The sequence below is a fragment of the Pinus tabuliformis genome, chromosome X, assembly GCF_031772625.1.
Source record: "Pinus tabuliformis cultivar Carrire ecotype Pingquan chromosome X, CPIR1, whole genome shotgun sequence".
In the NCBI taxonomy this organism is placed as follows: domain Eukaryota; kingdom Viridiplantae; phylum Streptophyta; class Pinopsida; order Pinales; family Pinaceae; genus Pinus; species Pinus tabuliformis.
In genome coordinates this window covers 1,313,734,447-1,313,756,775 of record NC_142308.1, presented here as the reverse complement: position 1 = coordinate 1,313,756,775, position 22,329 = coordinate 1,313,734,447, and positions in this window count along the sequence as shown.

The following is a 22,329-nucleotide window of genomic DNA, read 5'->3' as shown; positions in this document are numbered from 1 at the left end:
TAATTCACGGTTTATTCTAATTTTGAAGAAAACATTGATATTAATAAAGACTGAACACAGAGTGCAATCAAGCAAATTCTGAGTTATTCTTTCTCTCTATTATTTGGATCATGAAACATAGATGATATAATAAACATAGAAACTGCAAAACACAAGTTAGAAGGGACTTATTGATCCATAAGATGATTCAAGAATTTTGTAACATGGTCCTCAGCATCAATTCCTCATTCAGTAAGCCAGACAAAAATGGTTCCAATAGCTTTTTATTCTAGAAAACTTCAGTATTACAGTCAGAAACTATGAACATTCACTAACCAACAACCAACCCCAAAATACTTCGCTTGAGGGGGTATTTGTACGAAAATATCAAAAATCTTACAAAATATCTAAAGAAGATAATATCTGATGATAATTAATGCATTTTACAAAGATAGAGACAGACAGTCTCGAAAACAAGAGAACAATAAATTGATGCAATAAATTTGATGTTGTGCTGGTTGTTCCATCTTTATGAGATGTACTGGAGGTAGGTGCTGCAAGTCGGTTCACAGCCGTCTTCTACTGATACTCTGTGTTGGTTATTCTGCCTTGGCCGGACTTTCTTTGACCCTGATGTGATGCGCTTTGACCCGCATGACTCTGATTCATTTCTGTTCTCTGCATTATAGTAGATGGTCCAAAATTTTCAATTGACCAAAGATAAGTTTATAGGATCTCTAACATACTTTGCCACCACTCCGGTCCTGGTAATTTATGTCTCTAAAGCTTTCTTAAAGTTTCATCAGCCTCTGTGTATCTGAAGAAATTAGGTGGGATGGTGAACAGATGCTTCACCTCGTGCTCAATGTAGAACAAATTTTCTAGGCTGTCGTAGAGGGCCTGGCCAGATGGAAGTGCCTTCTCTCCTGAAGTGCTTGATGATGCATTAACTTGGTCAACAGCTTATGTGTTCAATTTAAGTACATAGTCTTTGTGTTTCATCAGACGATCATTACTTCCCAAAGGACTTGGCAAACCTTTTTCATGCAAGACTATAAACTTTTCTGTGAAGGAGTTAATCTCTACCTGCATGTCATGGCATATTCTTTCCAAATTTTGCATTAGAGTTCTCATGGTTAGAACTCTCTTGATTTCTAGAATGGTGCTTGTTCTGTCCCTAATTTCCAGTGTTTCCAGTTCTTCACTGGTCTTGGTGTTCAAAAAATGTATTAGCCGGTTAGCTTGCTCAAGCATCTGTCCCAATAAAGCTCTTGTTTTTTGAATCTCCACTTGGGCCACTCTTATCAAGTAAATCTGCTCATAAATGGTTTGGATAGACCTCCATACATCACTATGGGATTGAGTGATGTTGGTCCACAAAATTCCTCTGATTTCTACTAGAGGTTTATTCAGAGAGAGATCCTTTTCTAATGCTCTCACCTTGTTCTCCAATGCTTTGATCTCCCTTGTTTTCTCTGCCACATTCATCTTGGATTTATCATAACTCTGTTCAACTTTTGCCAATTTTTCTTTTACCTGCTTCAGCTCTGACACTTGGAGTTTCAATTCCTCCATGGATTTTATTAATTTCTCTGTGCTCATGCCTGTACTGCTGCCTGGTGCTGCTTCTGCTGATGTTGTACCTGTGATGATCTCTGTTGTTGATGCCGGGACAGTGGGAGGCAATGCTGTTATAAGTGTGGAGGGGGCAGTAGTGACTGTTGGAGCTACTTCAGGTGGCTGGGAGGTCGACTCTCCCTACTTTTCTTGTAGAGCTTTCTCCAATGCCTACTTTGTCTCACTCAATCTCTCATTCAGGCTCATGAGCAGGTCCATCATGTCCTCTTCAGATTTCTGTTGGACAACTTCTGCAGTCTGTGGATGCATAGAAGGAGGCATTTTTAGCTATTTCCTAAGGGCAGCAATGTCTTCTTCCTTCTTTTTCATCAGTGCCTTTATGCCTTTGGCATATTTGGGATCATATCCCAGTTCAATAATAATTTCTTCCAAGGATTTAATCATGTTGTCCTTAGCAAGAGAAGAAGCTTTCTCCAAATCTAATTGAGTAGAAGTATTATTCAAGGAATTTTGCAATTTATGAACTAACATAGCTTTATCAGCTAGTGTGGAGTATACCATCTCTCCAGTCTGTTTATGCAGCTCAATCTGGTCTATTGGATGAATATCCTTGGCCAAGACCTCCAGATTTGTCCTGATGTAGTCAATTGCTGATTGTGGTTGCTGTACCTTGGGCTTGAAATAACTCATGATCATTTTTCCCTCCTTAATGTCGTAGGCAGACATCAATCTTTGCTGCTTTGTGGGGGGCATCTTAAGATACTGGTTATAAATCTACATCCTTAATGGATCATTCCTAGCCTTTATCTCTGTGAATGTTCTTTTGATGTTAGAGGTCTGCTTAATTGGTGGCCTAGTGGATGAAACTTCCACACTATGCTGCCTTTCTAGCTCCTACCTATGTGAGCTAGTTGATGTCTCTATCACTGGGTAAATCTGATGGCTGGCTATCCTTTCTCCTCTTATACTTTCTATTGTTTCTTCAATGATTTCCTCTTCAGACAGAGGATTCAATCTTTGCCTTTTTTCCCCTGGTTGTTCTGCAGGCCCACTGATAGGTGTGGCTTCTTCCCTGCCTCTTTTCTTGCCTTTTTCCTCATTTAGAGGAGTCTGTAATGCAAGAATCTCTGTTGCTTTGGTTTGGACCGGAGGAATTTGCCCCTGCTAATCAGTCATTGTTTGCTGCTTCGTGCCTGCCACTTCCTTGCCCTTAGAAGACCCTGTAACTGGTGTGTTGGTCTCTTGTACAGGCTGCTATGAAGTTCCAGCAGAGGATGTACCCACTCCGATTTGCTGAGGCAGCTTGAAAGATACCTGTCCAAAAGAGTCCAGGTCAAGGGTCTTTTCAAGATCTTTCATAGCTTTTTCCATTTTTTCTTGTTCAGTAATTTCTTCTATTAATGTACCCTCTACCCTCTCATCCTGATTAGCAAATTGTTCTATTTCAGGGATCCTATGATGTATGTAAGCTAATAGCCTGTTTCTTACTTTTCTGTCACTTATAAAGCTATTTGGGTCATATGGCACCCACTAGAAACTTTTCTTCAATTTAGGGTCTTCCCCTAATATTTTATCAGCATCTTCCCATGCCTCCCTCTTATTGATAATAAAAGGGCCTAACTGATTCTTTATTCTCAGCTAAGCCTTTTTCTTTACATTGCAAAAGTGTGTTAGATCTGCATTGATAAGCTGCCTGAAATACTCCAGTGAAAATAGTCTCATGGGCACATAGTTAGGCAGCTTGTAAGGGCACAGTTCACGGCCATATATTCTTATTTCCGTGTGATTCTAGTAGAGGTACCAGTCACCTATTCTGTAGTTTTTAGAAAGCTGTAAAATCTTCTTTATATCACCAGAAAGCCTAGGAGGAGGAGCTCCTATCAATAGAGTGGAAGTTGGATGTACAAACAGGTCAATGAATTCACAGTAGGTATAGGGGGATTCACAAATATTGTGGAAGACCGAGGTATAAAAGATCACAGACCTCCTCTCTCCTTTGGAATCCAATTTCCTGATGGGAAATGAAAAATTGTCTGGCTGATAATATAGCAGAAGGTGATATATGAATGAGGTGTACTTGAAGACTCCTTCTCTGTCCAGATTTATGAATTTCTCATTGATTTTATTGGCAATGAAAGAGGCATAATCATATTTGACAGCAGGGGGCTGTCCTGGAGTAAACATTGACAACATAGCTAGGATGGTCTCATCAACAAATTCACTGGTTTTAAATCCCAAGATAAAGGATATCATGTCAAGAATCAGCCTGCCAGTTTCAGTAAACCAGGAGTGCACATAGGGAGGCGGGCTTTGGGGCTGGCAATCTAGTTTCATGAATAATTGAGCAATCCAGGTTATTTCTGAATTGGGCAATTGAGATCCTTGCTCAAGCAAAAATCCCATGGAAAGAGGAGCAAGGGGCTGAGTGGGATGGAAGTGTAACATCTCATTGATAGATTCAGCAGTTATGTAAAAGAGAACAGTTTGGTATGGGGTCATAACTGCTTTACTGACAGGGTCATAGTTGGCACAGCATTGGTGAATAATATCTGGGAACACATTGACTGAGGGAAGGTAATACCTGGGGAGATTAGATTCCCATATTCCAAAGATATCAGAGTTGCTCAGATGACTATTCCTAATTCGGCAAAATGCCTGGAGATGGTTCATATCACCAGATAACTCTTTAATTTGAAAATCTCTGTCAGCCAAGGGTAACCAATCCTGGTCTTTATGAGGCGCATTGAGGGGTGTGACATTGAGGGCCACGGGAGCTTCCATATGTGGTTCTTGTATTTTTAAACTGGAAGCCAGGCTTCTGTAGGAAAATGGGCAAAACAGCAGTGGTTCTGGTGTCCTTTTATGGCAACTGTGGACTGTTTTCAGTTTTAATTTGGCTCTTTTAGGTAAAATTAAGAGAGGAAAAATGAAATTATAGTCGGGAAGTGAAAATAGGGTAAATACCTATGTTTTAGAGGCGAACATGGCAATTGCAGATTGACCGACGAGCTGCGGAGCAGGACGCTGGACTTTGTTTGGTCGAGTGGCGAACTATATGCTCGCGTAATGAAATGGACGTAATTTGCATGAAAGTAGTTCGCAGAGAGAAATGGGCGAAAATGACATTTCCTTGACTATTTAACAAAATTTGGCTTTCGCGGGGCTTTTTGGTCGGATGACATCATCATGACGGGACATTTTGTCGCGTAGTGGAGGGTATGGAAGGGTGATGTGGAGGTGACGTGGTTGTGACATCAACTGAGGGCCCGCGGGAGGGCGGTAAGCAATTTTGGCCCGCACCACTTATGGGTCCAAGCGGTTTTGGGCGAAGAGGCAGCGAGCATGGCAGGAGGTTGACGCGTGTCCCCGATACAATGGAAATACCGCCGGCTCCTCGGGCGGTAAAATTCGGCGACAAAGGGCCTCATGATATGATCTAGAGCCGTCCGATGGGAGGGCGCCGATCGGACGGTTGGCGCTCGTTGGAGGTGGTGGAGGGTTACGCGCGGGGCCTATGTAATTTAAACAATGATTTAACAATTCTCGGGGCGCTTATATTAGGTTATTAATTAACCAAATGTTAATTAATCCCGAGGTCGCACAGATAGGGTTATTTACAAGGTTTCGGACAAACCTTGAATCCCCTGTGAAATAATGACATATGGCTATAGTTTAGCCGGGGTGGGAGTAATAAAATTTTGGGGTTTTTAGTATATTAATAGTATATGGGAAAGGGGCATTTATACAAGGGATTTATATAATAAGGTTATTGGTTAATATGAATATGATTGGAAGCAAGCGCTAAGTCTAATGTTAAGAAACTTAGGCTAAGGGAATGAAAAGGGTCTTACACAAGAAATGTGGCTTCTTTGCCTGAAGTAAGAATGTGGTTTTATTTAGGCCTTTTATGAAATGAGATGGAGTAATTTGGGGACATTGAGCAGATCTCAAAATCTCTGGGGGAATTAGCAAATGATTTGGAGAAAGGATGGAGGAGAATTAGTCATGCTTCTGCCATAGTACCTATGATAGAAGTAAGATTTAATCAATTCTGAGAGACAAAACTTATCATAAGTTTCTTTCTGCAACATAAAAACTTCCTACCCAGCCTATTATACCTAACATTTTTCTTCTTTTTTCATGGGTGCATTTAGACTAGCAAACCCTCATTCTCTTCTTTTCTTTTCACTGCAATCCTATCTAGATCTACCCTTATCACATCCAAGGGCTCAGGTTTAACAGTTGAGCTCCTTTGCTTCTCTACCTATCTATTTATCTGCCAAGATTGAACAGTTTGGACAGATTTTATTCTCTATCTCTAAAACAGGAAATTCAAACATGAACTAGCCAAGATTAAGTTGTTTGGCCATTCATCAACTGCAACATGAAGTTCAACAAACTGCACATGAAACTTTATTTACAGAACATGAAATAGTAGTGGAATTTGGACTTGCACACTTTCCTGATCTTTTTTCTTTAGGGTTCATTTTTTTCACTTTTTCCTTTTGACCATTTATCTTTTCACCCTTTGATTTTTCTTTTAGGGTATACCCTCTTTTCATTTTTTTGATTTTTTTGACTTTTTCACAATATGGAAAACCTTTGCAACAAGGAAAGGATGAACATATTAGGGATTTTAACCAATCAATCATGAAATATGACACCTATTGGCATAGGAGCATAACACACTGTAAACCCATGTCTACACCTATGATCACTAACTAGAAGAAGCTTCACGCTTTTGATTCCGAGTTGGTGGATCCTACTCTATACAGAAAGTTGATTGGTTGTTTGATGTATTTTGTCAACACTCGACCAATTATATGTTTTGCAGTTAACACTATGAGTCAGTTCATGTGTGAGCCTAGGAGAGTTCATTGGGTGACCGCAAAACACATTATTCGTTGCTTGCAGGGGATTGTGGATTTTGGTCTAGATTATACACAGGGTGATGGAGTGAGACTGGCAGGGTACATGGATTCAGATTGGGCAGGTTGTGCTTCAGATAGGAAGAGTACTTCTGGGTGTTGTTTTCGGTTGGGTTCGGCAGTTGTGTCGTGGATCAGCCAAAAAAACAGTTAGTTGCATTGATTTTAGCTGAGACGGAGTATATGGTTGTTAGTTTGGCTAGTTGTGAGGCCATATGGCTTCGCAAGATGTTGTTTGGTCTATTTAGTCAAGCATTTAGACCTTCAGTAATTTACTGTGATAATCAGAGTTGCATAAAACTCACAGAGAATCCTGTTTTATGACAGGTCAAAGAATATTGAGATCAAGTATCACTTCATTAGAGACTATGTCCAAAAGGGAGCTATCAAGCTTGAGTACATTTCCACAAATGAGCAGGTAGCAGACATTTTCACCAAAGCCTTACCACGGGGCAAGCATGTCTATTTTAGATACAAGATGGGAGTGGTGAGGAACACTTTCCTTGGTAAGAGGGAGTGTTAAAATTTGGGTACCGGAGGACAAGTGGTTCCCTAAGGCTTTGATCTTTGGCCTAGGGAAAGTGTCCAAATTTATTTGTACTTTTCTCCTAAAGTAACTTTATAAGTGCTAAAGTCAATTTAATTTAAAAGTGACTTTATAAGTGGTAAAGTTACATTCTAATTTAAAAGTGACTTTATAAGTGATAATGTTACATTCTAATTTAAAGGTGACTTTATTAAACTCAATGAAGAATTAGAAAGTGAAAAAATGACTATCGAAATAAAAGGCTAAGTGAGTCTTTATTTAAGTGGGTGAGTTAAAAAATTGAAAGTGAGAATTAAATGCACATTTATTCTCATCCCTAGATCTAAATGAATCTCAGCCATTAGATCTTAGGGTAACCCAAAAGGTCATTTAGAGAATAAAAAGGAGAAGAGAAGAGGAAAGGATCATTCATTCTTTCATGAGCATTTGAGACAAAGAGAAGAGAGAGCAAGGAGGAAATTTTTGAGCAGTGAGGAAGTGAAGGAGAGCAGCAAGAAGACATTTCAGTGAATATGGGCAGCAGCATTTATTGGCATGCATCCCAAGGAAAAAATGTACAGCAGGAGAAAGGCATAGAAATCGAGGAAGAGGGACAGCAAGTTCTGGGCACATTTTTCCGAGGTTGGCCGTACAACATTTAATGTTGTTTTATTGTTGTAAAAATTTCTGCTTTGGTTGTTTACTGATTGGCATGATTTTCGAGGTGGAGTTCAAGCACGGAAATCGAGATAAGTTGTAATTTGTGGTTACTGGAATTTTTACTATGTATTTCAGTTTCTCTGTAAAAACAATTTGAAGAGCTCTCAAACTAGTTTTCTCCAAGAGTTGTAGGGGGTTTTTCCAGGGGCACATTGACCAAAAATAAGTATGTTATTTTCTGTGTGTGGCTGTCATAATTTTACTGTGTTTTATTTTTGCAACTTCAGTAGTTGTGAAATCTCTAAATTTGTGTTTTCAGAAAATTATTGTCATTTCCAGATTTTAGAATTTTTATCATGCTTGGATTTAAAACTAAATGCATGGAGTGATAAGGAAAACTGATAACCGGAGTGGGGGTTGAAATTTCTTCATTATGATCCTGTTGTTAATTTTGTTCTAATGTTGAAGATATTCTATGTAATTTTTTAATGAATGTGAATACAAGAAGATTTAAAGTAAAAAAATATTAGAATTCATTATCAGCTAGAAGACCTATAAAAAATCAACATTCCTCGACACTCTAGTTACATGCACCTCGTAAATTTCATGGCTCAACTTTCTTTGGTTTGTCTCCTTTCCATGTTGTTCCTTTAATTCTACACATTATCTTCAATATTATATTTTAATGGTCAAGTGCACCAATTGTTACTACTTAGGCCTGAATAATAAGTAGTACCCCATCTATGGCAAAAAACTTGACTTTCCTACTTCTAGGATTCAATTTCTTTGCCTATGTTTCCTTATATGTTTGAGATTTTCTTTTACTATTCTTATAGATACATTTCATGTGTTTTATTTATAGTTGATTTTAACTCTTTTTATTTCATATTGTGTTTTCATAGGATCCTTGCTTAATTTTAAAATGGTTGACCAAGCTTGTTGGAGCATGGTTTGGAGAAAGGATTTTGGGATCAACGCAAAGGAGCGTCATGCAAAAGGATTCCGCGCAGAAGGGTTAGTTAAGGGCTAATGCACAAAAAGTGGAAAATACTTTAGGCTAGTTTTTGGGTCTTTTCTCATAGTAGTAGGAATTACCCATGGGAAAAGTAGGTTTTTTTTTGCCATGTGCCCCCATGTAAAACTATAAGTATATAAAATTGTGATGCAATAAGGCAAATGTTTTTATGCATAGATGAAGATATACTTAGTGATAGCATGTATGTTCCACGTTGTAGCTTGATGGATTAAGATGGTGAGTTGCAGTAATTGTAATGTAATGAAGGATTTTTTGAAGTAATATAAATCGTTGGTTGAGTCTATTGGTTATTGTTGTGCATTATGTAGTGATGGATCAGATCTATCTATTGTTTATATGTTGTTCTCTTTTAATGGTTAACTCACTCAATGAATTAGAGGTATAATTAAAATTTATTTTTATATTGATAATGATAGTAATAGCATAGGCTCCATATCTCCTTCACCGACAATAGCATAGGTTTTCCTTGACACTATTTGATGGGCATGTGTTATGGAGTCTAGATGATCATCATCATCCCATGGGATGACTAGTGAGGGATTGTACAACCCCATGGAGCTCCAACATTGGAGAGATATTGCACCACAGTGTCTTGATGGCACCCATGGAAATGGTGCAGGGCACCCAAAGCTAGATTTTGGACAAATGGCAATGTTTTGAGGCTCGATTTGATAATTCTTCCTCAATTAATGGTTGATCATGATAGCTGGAGATTAATCTAGCACATATTTTACACTTTTGGAACACTATTAGCCCTAAAAGGACATGACGTCATGCTTGGAAGGGGATTTCAACTCACACGTGTGGGAAATTAGTGGCCTATTTTGTTTTATTAAGATATTGGGTCGACTTTTAGCCCATTTACTTCATGTTTACTCAAAACCAAACTTATTATCGGTCTTTTGAATGGATTAATAGGTGTGATAGACCTCATATAAATGGAGGATCACTTCATTTTTATTGTTCATCATCACTTGTGGATTTCAGCCTCCTTTAGAGAGCTCGACTTAGCCTTTTTGTTACTCACTACTTGTGGAGATGTGATCTTTTTGGAGCTATTACTATTGGAGACTAATTTATGTATTGGAGATGTCTTTTTGGAATTGAAAGAAAATAATTTCTTGGAAAACTTGTGAGTATATTGCAAAGTTTTAATGGTTTCACGTGTAATGAATGTGTGTTACAGTTTTTCTATTGTACCTTATATATATATGCATATTTTTATTGGAAAGAATTGGTTAATTATTGCATGTTAAATCTATTTTCCTTGAATTCCTAGAGAATTTTCTTCTAGTTAATTTCTCCCCTCATAAAAATACAGCTAGGATTTTCCCCCTTAATGCATAGATTTGATATATTTTAAATTTAGACCTAAATACTCTGTCACACAAGTAGGGAAAGGCACTGGGGATCCTTATGGTGGAAATAATCCATCAAAAACTCTTTTTTTCCTTTACTTTCCTAATCCCTTTAATGCAAGCCGCTAGGGCTAGGGCTCGAGCCAAATTCAACAAGGGACTTCGAGAGGAAGACGTTGAGGATTATTTGGCTCGATCCCACTTTGATTGACCTTATAAACTCAAAATACAGCTCTTTTCATGGTGGAAATTGGAATAATAGGTCTAACATCATCTACCCTGGGCAATTTATGCTCTACAAAACCCTAATCTTAAACAAGGCTTCAACTTGGGGATTATTTGAAGGTTTTCCATCACCTTTTATTGATTTCATCATTAAGAAGACATTTTCTTTATGCTTGCATACCTAGATACGTCTTTGTTGAAATACACCTTGAAACCCTAGGTAACAAGTATATTTTAAGGCTTTGTTGCAATAAATTGTTCCTTTACATAAAGAATAGTGCCTTTGTCCAAATAAGAAGTACCTTGCTTAGCCTTTCACACATATTACCTTAATCGAATTAACTTAGAATATCCTTTAGGTTAACACTAGAAATCCTACTGTCTGGTGAAAAACACTAAAGCACAGGAGGAGGATTTCTTAAGTGATAGTGGAAATCCACCTCATTGTTGCATCTTGGTCTATATGTTGCCTTATGACACCTCTCACAAGGCCTGCTAGATTTTGAGGCAATAGGAACCTTTATCTTCATCTATGATTCCAATCCTAGAAATTTTCCCTAAGAGGTTGATGTAGTTGAAAGAAATATAAAGGCATACAATACCACAAATAAAGAAGAGAAAAAGTCAAAAGATGGTTGGGACATAGCAAGTGCGTGGAAAAAAAACCTAGCATGAGCTATACCACCCTCATTATCCATCACCCAGTTCCTCAAGATCTCGTTTTCTATCTAAAAGGAACTCTAGATTGTCCCATCCCCAATAAGTGAGAAATCACTACATATTTAAGGTTTATTGGAAAATAATAAAGCTACGTCTCCTAAGGTATGCAAGAAAAAAATATGAATCATTTAAGTAAAAGGCGCACCAGAGGGGTGGATAAAGAAAAATCGAGAAAGAGGTAACTCATGCCTCAACGATTTCTCCCACGTTTCATTATAGTACTTAGAGATGTTGGACCTACTTTAACTAGTACCATGGATATGGTCATCTTCTTGAAGTTTTGCAAACTCCATCACCAAAATTATCACATGCACCCATGGATTGATGGGTCTACTTATGAAATGTTTTTCCCCTTTGGGGTTGGAAGCACCTAATAGGGTTGAAGGTACAAGCATCCATGACTCAAGTGTGGTAACTTGCCTACAAATCTTGAGCTAGAAAGGAAATGGAAGGTTTGTGTGAACTATTTTAGTGCCCCTAAAATTGAATATGGTCCACTATGATAATTTAATGGTTTATGCCCTTAATGGTGTTGATCTCACTTGATCTTAAGGGCATGTTTCAGGTGGTTCATTACTCATGCAATAGATACCCTTTGAAGGATGACTTGACACCTCTCCAACATCATTTAGGGGATGTTATTTCTAGTCATGAGAGTAGAGATGGCCTTGAAACCTCAGTGTAGCTTTGAGGAGCCTCCACATGGTTGTACCCACATTACTACATCTCTAGATGTTGAAACATTGAACCAGGAAGTCAAGGCATTGGCTTGCTTGATGATGTGCCCACATGGACCCAAGGCACCCCCAGGCTAACCTTGACCCTAATTGACAGATGTTGCCATGTTTTATAGGCCAGATGATGATGGATATCATTGAGATGATTTGGGAGGGTTAACATATCATTCCTAGATGCCAACACTTACCCCAGATTTTTCCACGTTGTCTATACTTTCCCAAAAGGGTGACATGAGCCTCTTTGATAATGACATCATGGTGGAAGAGATGTTACTTGGAGTTTTACCCATGCACTTTGGTAATTAACTTAGTGTGAGGATCACACATGGACTTACTTTATCAATTGCTTGATGGAGATTGTCCATTCTAGGAGGATGGCATCATGTTCGAGAGAATTTATTCCTACATGTGTGGGATTTTTTGGTGTGTTTATTATGTTTTAAAGCTATCTTAAGGTTGGTGTGTGACCTTTAGGCCTAGCTAAATGCTCCGAGAAAACTTGTAGGAATTTTTCTTGTAAAATTATGAAAAATGACTTGGTTGTCGTTGTATAGATATAGGGAAGTCACTTTCATTTTGTATCATCACATTCATTCACTTCTCTTTCTCTTAAGAAGTACACACTAGCTCTCTTGTAATTTTCTATGGGACACAATGAATATTTAGTGGAGTAAATTATCTTAGGTGGGAGAGACTTGTCTAGGATTGATGAAGTGATTCTTGTAGAAATTGTGTAAGTTTAGTGCTATTATCTTCCATTTTGAATGTTATATTTTGAAAATTAGGGTTTTTGTTTGTGCAATATCAAAAAAGGAAATATCCTTCATGAAATATTTATTCTTTATGGTATATGAACTTTTTTTTGCAAGAATCCATCAAAGAAAATTAGTTTATGCATCCTCTAACCTTAAACATCCCACATAGAGAAGTTGTTAGGGTTTCTAGGAGAAGAAAATTACTCTTCCACCCTCTTCATCCAAGGCCGTATATTTGTAGACCTTGCCCTAATTGACTCCATTTCAAATTGGGAGAAGGCACTAGTATAGTAGTTGTGATCATCCTAAATTTCTATTTGTTTCCTAATTTCTTGGTAGCTAGGTTAAGGTTTCGTTTTAATTTGCATGTTTTGGTAAATTTGAATCTATTTGTCATTATTTTATTGATAAAATTGCATTAAATAAGTTAAAAATGAAAAATTAACATTCATTGCATTTGTATCCCCAATTAGGATTGATGTCTAGGCCTAGTTTGTTGTTTTACGCATCTTAAACCATTAAAAAATCCAAAAGTTTCATTTTCCCTAGCTTACCCCTTTATAAACTTTGATACTTTTTTGAATCTATCTTTTAGAGGTTATTTCTTGGTTTCTATATGCTTTTGTGTGTTATAAAGTTGAATACCAATAAAACACTAGTTTATAGAAGCCCTCTTCTAGTCCATTAAGGTTGGTGGAAAGTGTGCTCGATTGTTTGTATCTCTTATCACAACCATCAAGGCATTTCCAATACCTTCCTCCGTAAGGATTAGACCTTATATCACCCCTTGAGCCCTTGTTTGTTAAAAATCTTGTTTGATGATTTCTTAAGGGAAGCCTCCCTCGTGGGGATAACATCCATTACTAAATAGCTAGAGAGAGGCCACTAAGGTGGCAGTGGTAGCTAATCTCTTTGTTGCCATAATACCTAGGTTGCCTAGTGTGGCTTTGTACTAAGATTGCCAATTTTTGTGTTAAATAGCCAAAAAATTGATAAATCAACGATTTTTCATCTCGTTAATAGTGACATATCGGGTATTTCACAATTGTATGATAGATTCTAGAGTCGCCATGAATGTGATGACACTTGAATTCATGATGAAGTTGGTATTAAGAACTTCAAGACCTTGCAAAAATATGTGCACAATAGATTCTCGAAAAGTTTCAGTGTGGTCTGATCAAACATTTACAAGTTCATTTAGCAGCACACCCAAGCATATGTTATGAGGGTATTGTGGTTATTTATGCACTAACATCCTGCAATATGATTTTATCAATAAAATGACTAGTTGATTTGGGTGGCAGCATTCCAATGGACTTGTCTTATGCCACTATTACCATTAGTGATGGAGTTTGATATTATGCATTGAACATAGTTGAGAAAAAACCATATGGAAGATCTAAAGAATTGTTGTTTTATTGATGGTTATGGTTGATACACTAGGCTAGCTTCAAATGAGTCCCCTCAAAAGGACACTAACCATATATGGAAGATGAAATTTGATGGATGAATCTCCAATAAAGGTAATTGTTGTTGAAAAATCTAGGGCATGTCATTATTAGTGAGATTCTTCTTTACAAGATAACAATTTGTGAAATTCTTTTATAATTTTATCTTATCTTGATCTTCATATTATTATTAGTGTGTTATTGCTTCATCAAATTGCTATCAAAAACAAAAGAGACAAGAACACAAAGTATTTGGCTTTCTGCCAAGGCCAAAACCTATCCCTCTTGGAGAGGAAAACCCGCACGAAATTCTTCTTATAGAGATTCCAATTGACGAATACCAAGACCATGACCCTTGACACTTTCTAAGACTCCAATACCAAGACATCAATCTTCTTCTCTATCACTGCTGATATCATCATGATTGCTGCACAATTTAAGCCATCACTACTGCATCACTGATATCTTCACTACTGCTTCTTCACCATGTCAATGAGGTTTATTGAGATCTTCATTTTGATCCTTATTCTATGCTTTCATTGATGCATCAAGAACTACCTTATGACAATCACCATGATGATTTTTTCATCATACCTCCATTACTGTATTCTAGCTTAGATCATCACCACATTAACTATGAGCATGCCGAGAGTATATTTCTAGATTGTGATTACAACAATGAGATCTTAATCTGAGACAGTGAAACTATATAAATATAGTGAGGGTTCCAAGCTCTTATTCATAATATGTATACATTGTTTGTCATGAACAAGTCTACCGAGATTGTGATACAAAGATCCTTACCTTCCAGTTAGGCCGAGACTACAGTATTTACTGTTTCTTCTAATTATGTCGAGATTGTGATCTTAATTCACTGTCATAATTTTGAGACTGATCATCTTTGTCACTTTTGTTTCTGTGTCTCTTCATCAAGATTGTGATTCTCTTCTTGCATTGATGTCATCATGATACCTTCGAGTATGCTAGGATATACCGAGATCCTTATCGTTTTATTTGTGTTGAGACTACAACCTTCAATGTATGCCAAGAATGTAATTAACATAGAACTACTTGCGTCCTCTTGTCATGTGTTCCTTAGGTCCTTGTGATCATGCGTGTTGTCATGTGATGGAGTGAGACTAACCTAGGTTTCCCTTCTGCTCCTTATACCCATCCGAGGTAGTAGTCAAATCCGAGTTCTATTCCTCCCTTGATGCAGATCTCTGCTCCCATATTCACCCGAAATTTCAGAGAGAAATGCGAGTTCTTATTGTTTATTTTGTGTTGACCCTAGATGGGTATTTATAGTGGTTCATGCTCCTATTTTGAGCCGATGTTACCAAGTGAAACGTCGTGACTATTTCTTCTAGCCAACATGGTGATCCCTTTTTTGTTTTTCTTGTAGACTTCGGTGTGCTTTCTTTTGGAGGATTGATCTTGGTCTTGGAGGGCTGCTACATACGTGTATACATTTCCATAGGATCATGAAGAGATTCTTTACATGACATGACTCTTTGACATATAAACTAAATCCTAAAGACATCAAGAAGAAGTATTTTACCTAGTGAGACTTCTTTCTCATGAAACCCATGTAGCAAGGCATACAAAAATAATTTATTTCCTTTTATTACATCATTTACAGAGATCATGTCATTATGAATACCGAACCTAGTTACACTTTCTTCAACACTCCCTCTTAACTAGGGAGGTATTCATAATGGTACTTGGTCGTTCTCAATCTAAAGAATTTCTCATAAGAAGAATCGGATTTTCAATCCATCTGTTATAGCATCATTTCAACCAACATTGTTTCATATAGCAAGGCCTTGACTAACATCTCTATCTCTTACTTAGATCAAAGCACACAATTTTGGCGAGACCAATGAATGATAGACACGCATCATCATCGTCTCTCTTAGGGTCATACCCACCCGGGTGTTCTTCGAGTATGCCCTACTAGGACTATTCTCATCTTGGATTCCCATCCCTCAAGAATATCGTTCCTCTTGCCCACTCTCGTCTTGGATGCCCTACCACATCCTCAAAGAGTGTTGGATTCCAGATGATTACATAATCCTCCATTCTTTCTTCCAAACTGAAGACAAGAGTGTCATGTCTATCTCTCCCTCTCAACCAGGGATGAGTTCCAAGTTTCTCTTTACTCAGAAACTTGCTCGAGTTCCTTTACTCATAAGAACCTCTCAGAGCTCCCTTTCACCCAGGGACTCTATCATCAGTACTTTATAGGGTCTTCTAGTTGACTAATGATCCAAGAATTCGATGTCATTAATTTTTTCACATGTAGGATTCAACCATCCATCACTTTCCTCTGTCATGTCATTCCGGAAAATATCCTCCTTGGCTTTACATCTGGGGCTTCCTTCATGGTGCCATCTAACTTCACCTTTCCTTCAACGGTGATTGCTCTAAATCACGAGGTACATACTCGTGACATTCTTCACAACCTTTCTTACCATGGCCCTGCACACATACCCAGACTTTCCAAGACGTCAGACACCAAAAACAATTCACATATTACCTTTTGGTGATGGCCCTTTTTCTAGTGACATATTATTGTAGGTATCAACACCCTGCATACATGTTGACACATCTCCCAATGATAGCTGTTGTCAAGGGTCTTCATCTTTTCAGACTTCCATCAAAGTCTTCACGTCTTTCCAGGAGATTTCCTGGTCAAATCTTCCTAATATTTTGGATGCTGACTGCCTTCATAATGGTTACATATTTCACGATCTCTTCCATCCTCACGTCTTTGATTCCCAGGAGCTTTCAATCAGAGTTCTTCAATTTTATTCAACCACCTTATACTTCATATGAGGACATATTATGTTGATTTCATCTAATGTGACTTATGTCTTTCTGCATCCTTTCAGAGGAGGAGATCCTTTCCTTTTTTATCATGCTCGATCCATGTTACCTGCAACCATATAACATGACATTATGATATTAAATACAAATACAAGCATACATACCTTATCTTACTTTTTCTACTTCCAGCAGCTTCCTTGATTGAAAATGTCTTCAATCCCTTGATCTGCTTTTTCATGTCATCAGTCCTTCATCTCATGAATTCCATAAGTTGGAATTCCTGAAAAATTATTTGTTGCTTTCCTAGACTAGGGGATCCTCACTGAGGTTTCTATTAGAGATTCTTCAAGATCTTGTATATCCCCATCTAATAAATGTTCCCTTTGACCTGGATGACTTCTTCCTATCTAATGATATTTCTAAGAGCTATTTCCTTCATGTTCGACTGTCATGGATTTTTTTCCTTCATGATTTCCATGGTGATATCACAAGCGCTTGTTTCCAATGCTTCCATGATGCCATAATGTGTTTTATTATCATGGTCATATCTGCAAGGACTTCTGATAGAATCCTTTTGAGAGGGATACCATCTCATTCATAGTGGAGGTTTGTTACTCCCTCTTTCCTTGGTCCTTTTCTTCAGCTTCCACCCTTCCAGTTATATGAGCTCTTCTTCCATATTACTATTCTATCTTGTCAACCTTCCTTTTCTTTTCTGCACTTATTTGAGTCCTTTCAACTTGTCTTTCTCTATCTGACATAGAGACCACAAATTGTTGATCGAAGTAACCTTCTTGTTCATGGACAATTATTACCTTGCTTATCAATATCAATATCAATGATGATTATTCTTTCATCATATTTCCCAGATCTCGCAATCGAGATCTTATGAAGATATTTCTGCAGTTCAGAGAGTACATCTTCTAGCATTTCATGTATTTCTTATCTATCTCCTATAGAGATGAGACAAATTTTAAGAGTTCCTTCTCATGAATTCAAAGGAGACCTCTGATATCTTCATTGACTTCTCTTCTTCATAAGGATTGTGACAATCCTTCTCATTCCATGCAAGAACCTTTGACGACCCATACAGCCTATAGATCTTCTTGCAATCATGAAGACATTTCAAAAATGATTAATGAAAATACTTACTTGAGATGTGAAGATTAAATCTTCACCTTGATCATGTTGGCAGTAGTTGGAGTAGACATATTGGTGCTTCCTTCGACTAAGATCTTTGATATGCAGATTGCCTCCTTTGCCTTCGAGCTATCTTGATTTATGTAATTGGGCTACATAAGGAACCTTGTAGCATGCAACATTGACTTGAGTATAGTTTATACAAATTATGACTGAAGTGTAGAGAGGTCCATTCTTGAACACTATGTTGTAGATGATCTGCTTCTTTGAGTAGGAATTTGAGTTGTCAAAATTGTTCTCTTTATTGAAGGGATCCAATCACTAGTTTGTTGATATCATGCCATTATTAGATGACTGAGATCACTGTGGATCAAAACTGTGGGAGTCACCAAAGTTGTTTCTATGCATCTCGAGATCTGACTACTTCATCCTCTAATTGTTGTCTTTCAAACCCCTTGTTGTTGTAGATTTGTTGATGTAGGATGCCTCTTATATCTTGGTCTTTTTCTTCGAGTGTAGATCCTAATTCCTTTGGCTAGTTTGATGCCTTGTAGTAAACTTGACTTCTGAATGTTTGTTATGAAACTAGCTCACAAAAAGATGGAAAAGATAGATGAATGCCTTAGAAATAAGCCTCTTTGAGGGGGCAACCTCCTTTACATTACACAAATGAACAATTCTTAGATGATACAAATGACAAGACCTTCTTTCTATATATAGGAGTCTAAGGGGTCATAATATAATCAGAGCTGACATAACAATAATAATCTAAGGGCACAATAATAACAATAGTGGGCTTCTATGGGGCATAATAATAACAATATGGAGACTACATGGGTACAACAATATAATAGGGGGTTGTACTAACAACAACAAAGGGTTACACTAGTAGTATAGGGTCCTAACATGCCCCTCTCCTTCAAAAAGTGTTATCCTCAATGCTTGAGTAGTTCTTGATGCTTCTGTATAAAATTCTTGTCCTCCCATGTGGAATCTTCAGCGGGTATGTTCTTCCACTTGATGAGATACTCTGAAATTGATTGATTTTGTAGTTGTCGGGTTCTTGTTTCTATGACTGCTCCATGTTCCAATATGATTTTTCCTTCCTCTTCAAGTTCTGGCAATATTGTTTGAATTGGCATATTCTGCAACTTTTGAATGAGTGGCCACACTTCTTTGTCCTTCTTCCATTCATCCCTTGCTTCGTTTATCCAATCTGGTTGGATAATAGAAATAGCACAAAATAATGCTTCCACATCCTCATCCTTTCTTGAGAGTGCATTTGCAACAAAAAATTTCTTCCCTTTTCTGTAGATGATGTCAAAGTCATAACCCAACACATTTGTGACCCATTTTTTTTGTTCTTCTAAAGATAATATTTGTTCTAAAAATTATTTAAGACTATCATGATCCATTTTTACCTTGAAGTGTCTTCCCATTTGGTAAGGTTGCCATTTCTTAAGTGCATGTAGTATTGCCAACAATTCCTTCTCATAAATAGCTTGCTTGAGATGTGGCCGTAAAAATACCCAATCACCTACATCAAAACTTTTTTCACTGTGATGTTGATCTACCTATTGTTTCATTCGTTTTTGCACCAAAGTGGCGTTATCCTTTAAAAGTTGGAGAACTTGTTGTTGATGCTCGATGTAATCTTTCACTGCTTGAACCTTTTTCTTCTTGATATGTCCTTCTATCTTAAGAGTTTGAGGAGTGGTAATTTCTTCCAATTCTTTACAAGATATAGTCGGATTCATTTCTTGATGCTCGATGTGATCCTTCACTTCTTGAACATTTTTATTCTTGATATGTCCTTCTATATTGATAGTTTGAGGAGTGGTAATTCCGGCCAATGCATTATAAGATATGGTTGGATTCATTTCTTCTTTCTCGATGTGATGTTTCACTTCTTGAACCTTTTTCTTCTTGATATGTCCTTCTATATTGAGAATTTGAGGAGTGGTAATTCTTGCCAATGCTTTACAAGATATGGTCGGATTCATTTCTTCTTTCTCTGGCGTTGGGTCCTGGCGTATATTCTCTTCTTTTGATGTTGATCATTTTCTTCCTCCTCTTCATACTCTATGTAAAATAATTTCTTCTCAGCACACTTATGACCTTTAGTGCATTTGCTATCACAATTGTAACAAAGCCCTTTTTTCTCTTTTTTCTTCCAATTGTTGTGGTGTAAACCTTATAGGTTGTGGAAGGCTAGGAGAAGAAACACTTCCATAATTATAGTCGTGAGTGATGGGATTCTTTGTTTCCATAGTTTCTCTTTCAATTTTTCTTTCCCACCTGAATGCCTTCTCCAATGAATCAAGTTCCCAAAGACGAACCTCATGTTGAATGTTATCCTTTAAAGTACCTATGAAGACATCAATCCTTTGCTTCTTTGGATTAGTATTTACCTAAGCCCTTTATACCATAAAAATTGATCTGGTTCTAAATATGAATATGTAATACCTACCTTTTGTAACAGTTGCACCTCATGTAGATCAAAATATTTCTCCATTTGTAGTATCCAATTTACCGGATCCTTGCCATCAGACTTCCTCATATCGCCTTTCCTTGATTTTAGGAATTCGATCTTGAAATGACTGTAACTTTGTAATTTTAGCTCTTCCAGTTATGAAATCACGGTTTGCAGTATCCCTCTATGTCCTCTTTCCAATGCCACCAGTCTGATCAAAATTGGATTCTCCAAGAAAGAGTTATGCACAATCTCCCACGATGACTTGATTATATACCTTTTCAGAAGAGCAAACTTGTATGAAGTGCCACGTGTCACTGTTGTCACCTTTGGATCTGAAAAATACACACAGGAAACTACAGTCCGTCCTCTTTTTGTAAATTCTTGCGAAATTTCAATCTGATGCTCAGAGAAACAGTTATGTCTATTTTCCCAAGGTGACTTGTTTTAGTTGAAATTCGGGGGTCTACAAAAACCCTAACTTCCTCAGACTATATCTCTGAAACTATAGCGACACAGGATCTGAAATTTGGAGCCAAGGTTAAGACTGATTTCTTCTCAAATGGGTTTTTATTTTATCTTCTAAAACTTTGTAGCGAAAGAGTTATAGTGAAAATCCCACGATGACCAGTTTTAGATAAAATTATGGAGCTTGTAAAAACCCTAACTTTCTCAGATCATATCTCCTAGAATATAGCAAGACAAGATCTTAAATTTGGACCCGAGGGTCAACATGATTTTTGCTCAAATGGGTTTTTTTGGTAGCCTCTGAAACGTCAAAAAAAAATAGTTATAGTGAAAATTCCACAATGCTCTGTTTGGAGCAGCGAAACCCTAGAATCCAAAGCTCTGACCAAATGTTATGAAACCAACTCACAAAAAGATAGAAAAGATAGACGAACGCCTTAGAAATAAGCCTCTTCGAGGGGGTAACCTCCTTTACATTACGCAAATGAACAATTCTTAGATGATACAAATGACAAGACCTCCTTTCTATATATAGGAGTCTAGGGGGTCATAATATAATCAAAGCCGACATAACAATAATAATCTAAGGGCACAATAATAACAATAGTGGGCTTCTATGGGGCACAATAATAACAATATGGGGACTACATGGGTACAACAATATAATAAGGGGGTTGTACTAATAATAATAAAGGGTTACACTAGTAGTATAGGGTCCTAACAATGTCTGATTTTTTCCCTTTCTTTGACTTCTGAACCCAACGCTTTGATACCATGTTGAAAAATCTAGGGCATGTCATTATTAGTGAGATTCTTCTTTACATGATAAAAATTTGTGAAGTTCTTTTATAATTTTATCTTAGCTTGATCTTCATATTATTATTAGTGTGTGATTACTTCATTAAACTGCTATCAAAAACAAAAGAGACAAGAACACAAAGTATTTGGCTTTCTGCCAAGGCCAAAACCTCTCCCTCTTAGAGAGGAAAACCCGCACGAAATTCTTCTTATAGAGATTCCAATTGATGAATACCAAGACCATGACCCTTGACACTTTCTTCCACTCCAAGACCAAAACATCACTACTGCATCATTGAGATCTTCATTGCGGCTTCTTCACCATGTCAATGAGGTTTATTGGGATCTTCATTGTGATCGTTATTCTATGCTTTCATTCATGCATCAAAAACTACCTTATGACAATAACCATGACGATTGTTTCATCATACCTCCATTATTGTATTCTAGCTGAGATCATCATCACATTAACTATGAGCATGCCAAGAGTATATTTCTAGACTGTGATTACAACAGTGAGATCTTATTCCGAGACAACGAGACTATATAAATACAGTAAGGGTTTCGAGCCCTTCTTCATCATATGTATACATTGATTGTTATGAACAGGCCTATCGAGATTGTGATACTGAGATCCTTACCTTTCATTTAGGCTGAGACTATAGTAGTTA